Source organism: Peromyscus maniculatus, chromosome X (genome assembly GCF_049852395.1).
Source record: "Peromyscus maniculatus bairdii isolate BWxNUB_F1_BW_parent chromosome X, HU_Pman_BW_mat_3.1, whole genome shotgun sequence".
Lineage (NCBI taxonomy): Eukaryota > Metazoa > Chordata > Mammalia > Rodentia > Cricetidae > Peromyscus > Peromyscus maniculatus.
In genome coordinates this window covers 21,891,192-21,902,094 of record NC_134875.1, presented here as the reverse complement: position 1 = coordinate 21,902,094, position 10,903 = coordinate 21,891,192, and the positions used below count along the sequence as shown (strand labels likewise).

The 10,903-nt window shown below is 47.5% G+C and overlaps 1 long non-coding RNA gene across 1 annotated transcript; it reads right to left on the bottom strand.

Moving 5' to 3' along the window:
* Window positions 1–3,338: 3,338 nt before the first annotated feature.
* LOC107401845 (uncharacterized) lies at window positions 3,339–5,397 on the bottom strand. The gene is made up of 4 exons (XR_013048292.1): window positions 5,259–5,397; window positions 4,945–5,056; window positions 4,208–4,498; window positions 3,339–3,843 (listed from the first exon to the last, which is right to left on the bottom strand). It is a non-coding gene; the product is annotated as an uncharacterized LOC107401845 (long non-coding RNA).
* Window positions 5,398–10,903: the final 5,506 nt, after the last annotated feature.

The following is a 10,903-nucleotide window of genomic DNA, read 5'->3' as shown; positions in this document are numbered from 1 at the left end:
CTGAATGCCATGTCCTACGACTTATAGAAATGTCGAAGTTTAGATTTAGAGCCAGGCTAAGCTTTTCATAGTTTTAAGAGCCATGTCTGTCTAATAAACTTTATACAATGCCACGTGCACACAGCTTCCTCACTAACAAATAACATGTGTTGGGGAAAAAATGAGAAAACAATGGAGAGGTACCTCTTTGAATGTGGTAATGGAGGATCAATTAATCAGCCGACTATAAATTGAATCACTTTATACAAGTCTCCCACACATTATGATGCACATTTAGCAATGTTTGAAAAAACAATTTAAAAAATACCTTAGGGAGTTGTTAAAGAGAATTTATAGTCTGGAACGAATTGCCATCTTCTTAATTGACATAGAAGTGTTTGGCTAAAATATTGCTTTATTCACATTTTTGCCCTTGGAAGAAAATCTAGGCACACCATAACTGAACAAATAAAGGTGCGAAGAGCATTTCAAATCAGAAAAGGACACCACGCAGTCAGGCGCTGTGTGGATGAGCTCAATTTTGGCGCCCTTGGGCACCTTGGGCAAAGGACATTTTGGATTCTGGAAGGCAATGGCCCTAAATCGGATCATTTGCGACCCTGCCCTCTGTCCTTTAAAGTCCCCAACCCGCCTGAATCTCACCTGAGTCCTGCAGGCACCCACTGGAAGGAGCCAGATGGCGCGGGCCAGATCCTTCTGGATGGGTGGGCGCTTTCAGTGCACCCGGGTGCTCTTCCTCTGACTTAAGGGAAAAGCCTGTTGAACAGCTGAAAGGGAGAAGGGAAGCTGGTGAGGGAGAGTAAGGAGTCTCAAGGTGCCCCTCCTCCAACCCAGTGCATAGGAACGCGGATGCCTGAACCTGTTAGCCATTTGCCCTGGGGATTCCGGGACAGAGGGGCCCTGCCAGGGGGCGGGGTGGGGCAGGAGCTGGGGGCGTGGCTTCAACAAGCGGTGGGGGACGTGGGGACAAGGCTTGGCCGAAGTCCGGAGGGCTCTTGGTGCTCCTTGGAACCCAGGGGTCCTTGGGGGCCCAAAGGAACCTAAACCACCTCCCACACATTGCTCAAGCGCAAGGGAGTCTGGGAGAAAGACATTTGGTGGCTAGAGCTAGACTCCCAGGCGCACAAGGCCTCCTCTAACTGTAAATTTTATGGGGCCCTGTGTCCAGTCCCTGGGGAAGATCACTACAAGGCAGCTCATACAGACCAGAAGGGTGTGTGTATGTGTATTTTATTTTATTTTTTAAGATGACAAAGCAGAGAGATTTCACCACCACCAACCACCCCCACTCCATTTTCCAATAGAACTTTACATGCCCATGCTCCCCAGATTATATACAGTTATTTTCACAGGAAATGTAAGGCCTCGCTTAGGTAATTAACACTCTTCTCCAGTCCGCAGGTGACTCTGGACCCCTTTTCTCACTGAAGGTTCCAAGGGCTCCTAAGGGAGTGGAGGTGACCCGAGAGGACTACAGAGGTGCTGTGATCATCGTCACAGCACACAGCGTTCGGGGTGTCACAAAGGGACCTTGGATCTATACCTCTGATGCTGTTTGCCATTTTGCCAGAGCCTGTCAATACTTCTAGGCGGTGACAAAGGTGTCCTTGAGTCCCTGGTGCCAGGGTAGAATTGTGTGATGATTTGGGGAAATGGGGACAAAAGGGGTGTAGACGTGTAGAGCCTCACTCTGAGGCTTCCTGTTAGGTCACTGCTCCTCACTGTGCCGCCTGGGGGTCACCACCAGCAAGGTCATGTGCCTACCTATGTGTTTCTTTTGGATGCCTGAGATCCAGGGACACCCCCCGCCCCCGCCCCCCCCAGTACAGCCGTGGGATCGATCCTTAATCTTTCCTGATTATGCAGGACCTAAGCAGGCACTGTGAGAGAAATGGGGATTGCTTCAAGTTGTCATTCCCGACCACCTTCGGACCCCTTTTCATTCCTTTTCGGGAACCCCCTCCCCATTTTGTTGTTGAGGACTGGAGACAAACTTTCTTCATTGCTGTCCTGTGGGTGGTATTCTACTAGGTGGTTGGGAAGTGCTTGCTTTCCAGTCGGTTCAGTTTTACCTGGGCAGGAAACGAGGTGCTAACAACAAAGGTCTGTCACACCCAGTCCTAGTCACAGATCCGCAAATGTTTCACGGAAGACAAACACAAAAGCTCTAGTCTGGAGCTAGCTGTTCGGGAGTCTCGCTGGCATTGGGCCCAATGCTGCATGTGATGGACCGAAACTTACCTGGTGGGTGGATGTGCCCATGTGGAAGTCCCAGACTTACCCAGGCAGCGGAAACAATACTTCAGGGCACCAAACACTCACTGCAGTACTGTTCACGCTGCTAGGGCACGGCTGAGTGTGGTGGGCTGAGTGCAGGATATCTTGTCCCCCCTCCAAGTGCATGGCCAGTCACCCCCCTCCCAGGCCCTTGAACAGTGTAGAGTGGCCCTCACTAGACTAAGTCCCTGCCTAGGGGACCATGGACTGAAGAGACAGACAAGTCTCTGCCCTCCCTCCCACCTACCTACTTTGGGGCTTTTAGGAGAACCCACACGGGTCTGTTCTGCAGGCCCCCACCTTCTACCTTCCCCGCGAAGGGGTGTTGCAGCGCTTCATGTTTTGAACCTTGGCAATACTCCAAAACATGAATTGCTGCTGCATCCCTTCGGAGTCAACGAGGGTGGGGGTCGCTCTGCGACCTGGGAATGAAGAAAGTCTCTGTGAGTAGAAGGGAGCCCCCCTTGCCCTGCCCCCTGGTGAGAACGAAGTACAATGTTTGCTTCTCAGGACTTAGCACTCCAAGTTGATGGACTTTTTATAAGCTGGAACTTCTTATAACTTTGCTTGATTTCCAGGATCTGCTGGTGAGGTGAAGGATCTGGGTTTCACACACCCTCACCATGAATATTGGGAAAGTGTATTGGTGGAAAGCAGGGCTACAGCAGACAGTGGGATGGGGGAGACTCTTACCTCAGAAAGTAGATGAAAAGTGAGATTAAATAAACTGAGATAATTTGGTAACATCTGGATCACTCTTGCCAACTCCAAAGTCTTGGTGAAACTTCCTGCTGCATTGCATAAGTCTCATTTATTGCCCCTAGTTTTGGGTCATTTATTGGAAAGCAATGCAAGGACCTTTTGATAATCAGAAAACCCTCTGGGTAGCTCCAGTTGGTTTGACTGAGTACTCTAGGCATGTTTGTGCAGACAGCAGACATCTCCTTCAACTCCGTTCTTCCAGGAAACACCTTGTCATTAGTTATTTTTGAAGACAAAGCATGAGAACGTTCTATAGATTAAACCCCTAGATATTCTCATACATTGCTGGTTACTCAAACTTATTCATCAATAATTTACATTTATCAGTGTCACTTATCAAACACAAATCAAGAACTTTAAATACTTGATGTCGAATGGCTCCTTCTCAAGCACTTCCACGAAACTCATGTCTTGAAATGGCCGTCACTGCTCCGCTCTTGATTTTCAAAATGGACACACTTGAGCAAAAGTTACATTCATTCATTTCCTTTTGTTTAAACAAAACATTCTCAAAACTAGTACAATGAATGCTGTGTCCTATTAATCAATCAATCAATTAATTAAATATACAGAGTATGTAATTAAACTAAGTACAAAATTCCTAACACAACAGATTGTGATCCAGTGCTAACAAATGCACTGATAATAAACCCATAAGGTCATGATAAATAAAGTCATTAATAATAATAGCCCCACTCCTTAAGTTGGACCGAGTCCAAATTCCGTCTTGTCTTGGCTATATTACAAGTCATTTTTATATGGACACTGAATAATGGAGAGAGAAAAAAACCGTCAATGGTCGCCCTTAAAAAGAGAGAGAGAGAGAAAAAACATGTTTAGTAAAGGTATAATTATACTTTAAAGATAACACAACTTTCTCCCAACTTAATTTTTTTCCCACACAAATATGTGAGATTAAAGCCAATCCTAATTTAACATTTCCTTAGTTGACTATTAAAAAAACATAAGTTCATTCGAAGAGACATCAGCATCAAAGACGAAGGTCCTTCTAGATCATTTTGTTAACGAATATACCGGAACCAAATTCCTCTATATGTTTTACTCCACCCATTTCTTTTCTTCCAGCGACACTACAACGACTTATATCCCTCAAAAGCCATCTCATTCCCCGGTTTATGTATTTCCCCTTGGGCTGAACTTTACTTACAAAAAGGAGACCACAAAGAGGCGTCTGGTCACTTCTGGAGAGGGTCATTCACTGCTACAATAGACAAAGAATCAATACTTTGGAGTTGCCATGGCCCCACCCCTTTCAGAACTGCGACGTGTTTGGCCAAATGATTTAAGAGCCAAAGAATACGCCTCTTCCTCTCTTCACAGTTGAGAACGTTTTGTCTTTTAATGTTACAGATGTCGTGCGCCCCCACACCCAAAACGCACGATGTACACGTCCTCCGCACCTTCGAGCCAAACTTTTCCAACGTCGAGTCTGGAAAAACTAAACAACCTTGAAAAGTTTTAATTAGCGAGAGACAATGTAAAATGAATTTTAGATTTCTTTCCAGGACAGTCTTTATGGCTTACAAATGAGAGTCGCCTAAAGTCCATTTACAGTCTGTCAAAACCAGTCGCTCCCCACCCTGGCAAGGCTGACAGTCGGCCACCGCCCCTCACTCACTTTTCTCTTCCTGCTCCTCCCTGTTCACTCTTCTCAGTGCTTTTTCCGAGTTCTCTGGGCACACTCATTTGCTAGACATTTTAAAGATCTTTCCTCTCCCCACCCCGACCCCCCAAACACGCTTCCCACCCCCACCCCACTCCCCACCCAGCGCGACACAGAACTTTTTTTCAGAGTTATCCCCGCATCTGTTACAGTCTGCAGTTGGGGGGGAAAAGGTCAGCCCCAAAGTCCCCTTCCCCCTCTTTTTTTAGATCGCAAGTCACCTCTCACTCCACTCGAAAATGGCGCCGAAATCGTAGAACTTCTTAAATTTCATTGTAAGCTTTTTGCAAAGGTTTCTGGGATTTTCCTGCGAAGCCGCTCCGCCAAGTCGAACTAGGGAACAAGCCAGAGAAGCGGGACAGAGGAAGGAAAAGGAGGGTGGGGAGGCGGACAGACAGACCGACTGACGGACAGATGGAGAGGGCGAGAGAAAGGGCGGAGGGCTGTGGCGGAGTTGTGGGGGTAGAGGAGCGGGCACAGGGACTTGGGGGGGCGCGAGGTCGTGGGAGTGCGGGACGCCGAGGGACAGAGGTACCGAAAGCCGCGAGAGCCGGGGGTCAAGGCGCGGAGCTCCAAGAGAGGCGTGGCGGAGGAGAGCTGGAGCAGGGCCGGAGCAGGACCGGAGCGGGACCGGAGCGGGACCGGAGCAGGACCGGAGCCGGGCTGGAGTCGGGCTGGAGTCGGGCTGGAGCAGGGCTGGAGCTGAGCGCACCCCGAGAGGCGAGCAGGAGCAGCCAGCGCCCAGTGGCCCGCAGCAGCCCTAGAAAAAGCCGGCCGGGGAGGTGTGGCCAGGCTCCGCTCCGCGCCCCGCCCAACCGTTCGCCCGCTCCCTTTGGAGGCCGGAGGGCGGAAGGGAGGAGGGGGGAGGCCGTGCGGGCGCTCAGCGCCACAGCCCTGGCCCGCAGCCAGGAAGGGCTGGAAGGACATGGGGAGCCTGGAGTGGCCACGTACAGAGCTTCATAGCCGCGGGTGCTGGGAGAGGAAAAAAAAGGAGAAAGGGGAAAGGGGAAAAGGGGGAAAAAAAGAGCAAAGCCAAAGACCCAAGGTAGCTCAGCTCCAGCTCAAAGACCCATGCCACAAATGCCACTCTGCGCTCACTGGTCCTCTGGGCGGCTAGGAGGGGACAGGGTGGCTAAGCAAAACCTCTTGAGAGTAATTGTTTTTCTCGGGGGTGCCTGAAACAGGATGGGGAAACAAGGGACCCTCAAACTGAAGGAGGGGAGTGCTCAGCTCGCATTGGTGTCTCAGATCTTGTTGGGTCTTCTGCGCTCTGGCCACTCTGTCAAACTCTCCCTCAGGTAGAGGACTCCCTTAGGTCCTGGCGGTCCGCTTTGGGGGTGGTGGGTGGGCATGACACTGAGGCAGGGAACAACAATTTGTATGTATGTCTAGTCCAAGAACGGGAGTCTTTACAAGTTTTGAGTCTTGAGTTGGGGAAAGAAAGGGAGTCTTTCTTCTGTATGCTAGATATCCTTAGGGACGACGCTGTTTACTAGGGAGGTGTGAGAATGCTATTGAAGTTAATAGCAGCGTGTCCACAAGATCTGTGCCGGAGTAGAAAGATGAAGTCTAATGATGGCCGCGATTTTCGAATGATGCCATTCACACACACACACACACACACACACACACACACACACACACACACACACACACACACACATTCAGGGAGGAGCAGTAATGTAACAGAAGATGTTGCGTCTGGATGGGGAGTAAATAGCCTTTCATTGTACTATGTTTGCAACTTGCAAAATGTCACACTAACACAAATCTGGAGAACCCGGGCATGGTGGTGCACGCTTGAGATTCCAGCACTCGGGAGGTGGAGCAGGAGAAACAGAAGTTTAAGGGCGTCCTTGGCTACATAGCAAGTTCGAGGACAGTCTGAGCTATGTGAGAGACTCTACTTCAAAAAAAAAAAAATCTGGGAGAAACCCCTTCTAAAATAGCGCCTGGATGCTAAACATAAACTCAGTTTCTTTCTTTATCTCTGTCCCGGGTTGGACAAATCTTTGAGCGAGCGGGATGTAAACTCAGATGGATTTCGATGGGAAGGGCAATGGGAATCGCTGGCCTGCAGCAGTCACCTATGGGGGGTGGGGGGCACCAGAAGATGACCAGAAGGAGCCACAGGGGCAAGTGGAGTGCTGGGCGCAAAGCGCTGCCCAGGAACTACTTAGCGCCTTTGCTTGGGAACTCCAAGGGAGAGGCTGTTGTCCTGGCAGCTTTTGGTTAAACCTCCTCTCCAGCCACCCCTTGTCTTGTCTGGGACTTAGTGGGTTTCGCGGCGCCATTGACTAGCTAGGACATCCGGACGTCCGTGAATCGCCAGCAGTAGAGTGGCAAGCTGGGAGCTGCGGTCGGCCCGCGGGGTCCTCCACGCTCCCAGAGTCAAGCCTAAGTTTTATTGCGGAGGGTAGAAGGAGTGCGGGATAGTTTGGAACCGCATGAGGGGGCTGGAACAAGTACAACAAAACCCACAGGGTGCCAAAGGACGGGAGAAAAGGCAATCTTAAGTCGGGTAAACACGTTCACACGCGCGAAAACGGCGAGCAGATACTAAAACCACGGATTCCGCGGCGCTCAGCGCTGCAGCTTCTTGCGCTGCTTAACTCCGCTGTATTTCTGTACTCTACTGTGATATTTCTTCAGGGCTGACCTAAAAACTGAGTTTTTGCGAGGACGATCGCAAAGTCTCAAGGCGTTGCTAGAATCTTGTGGCCTTATTCTGATGACTTGGGCTTATTTTCGGTTTTTGGAGGGGAGGGGTGAGAGGGTAGAGTCTTCCAGGGTCTGCAAAACTGCGGAGAAAAAAATAACCAAAAGGATTTTACAGACCAAGATTTTCTTTTCAGGATTTTTTTTTCAACACGGCAGATAACGTGGATAGTTTTAGGGTGTGTGCACTTAGTAAAACTACTCTTAGGACCTACATTTTTTTTTTTCTATTAATATCCTCCTAACCCGTGGTCAGGACTGAAAGTTTGCCGGCTTGTCAGATGTGACTGAACACGCGTCTAAATCCTCGGCAGGATCGTTCATACAGTTCCCTAGTCCTTGGGGTGAGACGCTTTCTTTGGGCTTTTAAGGTTCGGCTTGGTGGGTCCGTTTGTTTGGATTCCTGCACATAAACATTAATTTTCCTACATAAATACCAGAAGATTCCAGCGGTGGAAGATGAAAGATGTATTTGTGACAGGTCCTCTGAAGAAAAATGGCAACAGCTTTCTTTATTAAACTCCTTTTGCTACATCAGCATATTAAGAGAGCCAGTTGAATATTGATGAATTCTTTGAGGCTGAGTAATATGGCTACAGGCCCAAGAAAGCGAGGGAGGGCAGGCTTAAGGATTTACTCAAGTGAACAATCTTCAAATAGTTTTTCAAAGATGGTGTCTCAAGGATTTTCTTAGGATATCTGTAGCAAGGCCTGCTCTGGAAATGGCTTCTCACCTATTAGGCCCTTCCTGACCGAGTGTGATAAAAATCACCTTAAAAAGTGGCCTGAAGGTCATTTTGGGACTAAAAGGGGGACACAGCTCATCAACCAGAATGTTAGGGAACTTTCAGTAGGGGAGTCAAACATTTCTCACGGGGGAGGGCAACTCGGAACCAGAAAGAAAATGCACACCCACCGTGTATCCCCCAGCTTCACTTTTAAAATGCTGTTTTAAAGCAGTTATTTTCTGGAAAATAACATGTAATCGTTTTCTTTCAGTTTTTTTTCCCAAGTAGCAGTCAGAAATTACCTTGATAAATAATTGTAGCTAGTGAGGGAGGAGAGGTTGCAGCAGCAATTTGAAGGGTCTTGGGTGCAGCTGAGAAAAATAAATATGCCTTAGACTTGAAACATTCAACTGGAGATACGTACATCAAGGCATTTGAAATAATTTGGGGGGAAATATTTTTTCTTGGAAACAATCGTTGACTGGGTCTTTGGATATTAGGGAGTCAAGTTGAATTGAAACTTTTTTTTTTAATTACAAAGAAAATTTCTAGACATTGGGATTTTTAATTTTAAATAGGAATTTTTATATGTGGGTTTTGTGTGTGTGTGTGTGTGTGTGTGTGTGTGTGTGTGTGTGTGTGTGTAAAAAGGCCTTCAGTTAGAGAAACAGGACTTTCCTTCAGTTGTAAATATTCAGAAGTCTTCAGAAAGATAAAATCAGGACACAGTTACAGATTTAACAGAAAGAAAACAACTGGAAGCTTCTACTGTGTTGTGAGTAAAGACCCCCATCCCCTGGAGTTCAAGCGAAGGCTAAAAGGAATAATAACTATATAACTATCCGATTAAACTAAAATGATAGTGCCCTTTGGTAATTTCTATCTTACTTTATAAACTCAGTTATGAATGATTTAAATAAACCGTTCCTTGAAAATCTTAGAACTTGAGGGGAAGTTTTGAATCTGCACTCCCCCCCCCCCACCGTGATCTCAGCAGAGAAATGAATGAACTCGTACATTTTCCCTTTTTGCCAAGGAGGAGCTCAGTAAGTCCCTGATGCTTGTGTCTTTTGATCTCAAGATTGCTTTTCTCTCTCCAAAGATGCACACAGTCGCGGCCTTGAATGGCTGCGCACTCTTATTGTCTTAATTATTTCTGGGTTTCTGCCCATTAAATGGAAAACTATTTCAGATTACAGAACTGGCTGGTCAACCTTCACACACAAGAGGCCCACAGTGAAGGGAAGTAGGATGACCTTAGTGTCCCCGTGTGACTGCTCTATCAGGGGTTGTGATTTGCTCTCTGGTCAGTGTGAACTGACACAGTGTAACGAGAGGCCCTGGAAGACAGAAAACCTGTGTACATCCAAATAGAGGCAGTTAGTTCCCAACTTGACACTTGTACCACTTTCCTGGAATCCCAGCTAATTAGGAAGAAGAGAAGGAAGAAGAAACACTCGAAAGTCTATCAGAGTCCCCCTGCCAAATGTGTTCAGGGAGGCGGAAGTACATTTGGACAGTTGGCTGGTTACGCCATTTATATAAAAACATTAAAAAACAAAAAACAAATCTCAAACAACAACAACAACAACCAACCTCAAAGGAACAAGCTGACACCGTGACTGGAAGCCCTGAAATCCCATTAAAAGCGCAGTGGTCTGGCAAGCCTGAATGACCTCACTTTCTGAGTCTGGCTCTGGAGGGATCAGACTCCTGGGGGCAAATTTTATCTTACTAAGTAGAGGGGCTAAGAGGGACCAGGAAGTAGAAGGCTCCCGAAGGATGTTATCTCTGTTTAAAATGGACACGCAGACATGTGTTTTTCAAAGCCTGGCTTACTTTGTTTAAAATGGACACGCAGACATGTGTTTTTCAAAGCCTGCTTACTTTGTTTAAAATGGACACACAGATATGTGTTTCTCAAAGCCTGGCTTACTTCCTTCCAACAGAAGAGGGGGGAACACATTTCCCTGTGCTGATAGTACGGAATTATCCAGAATTGACTCAGAGTTCTGTTCTGTCTCCATAGCATTAAATGTTTGCATTAAAAAAATAATAAAAAGACAGGGTGTGGTGACTCTCGCCTGCAATCCTAGCACTCCAGAGGCTGAAACAGAGGTCAGGGCCAGCCTGGATTACATGAAACCCTGTCTAAAATAAAATAAAATAAATAAGACTTAGTTGGTAGGGTTTCTAGGTCCAGTGGAGTATGTCATTTCTTTTACTTCCTGCCTCTAAAAATAATTCTTTTTCTCTTTCTTTCTTTTCCTCCTTCCTTCCTTCCTTCTTCCTTCCTTCCTTCCTTCCTTCCTTCCTTCCTTCCTTCCTTCCTTCCTTCCTTCCTTCCTTCCTTCCTTCCTCCCTCCCTCCCTTCCTCCCTCCCTTCCTTCCTTTCTCTGTCTCTGTTTCTCTGTCTCTCTTTGTTGCCTTCTTTTTTTAAGGCACTTCTGAGGATCTAACATGGGGCCTTGTACTTAGGCAAGCGTTCTGCCACTGAGCTGCAGCTCCAGCTCTTGAGATAACACTGGACTGACGGGTGAGGTTGGAGGCCGCAGTCGTCAGCGGCCAGAGTAAAAGCCCATCTGCTGGTATGAGAAAGGAACTAGAGACCTGGAATCAAGATTTCTGCTTTCAGACAAGATCTCATGTAGCCAGGCTAGCCTCAAACTCCTGATCTTCTGACCTCACCCTCCCAAGTGCTGGGATTATGGAAATGCAGCACCACACCCAGGTT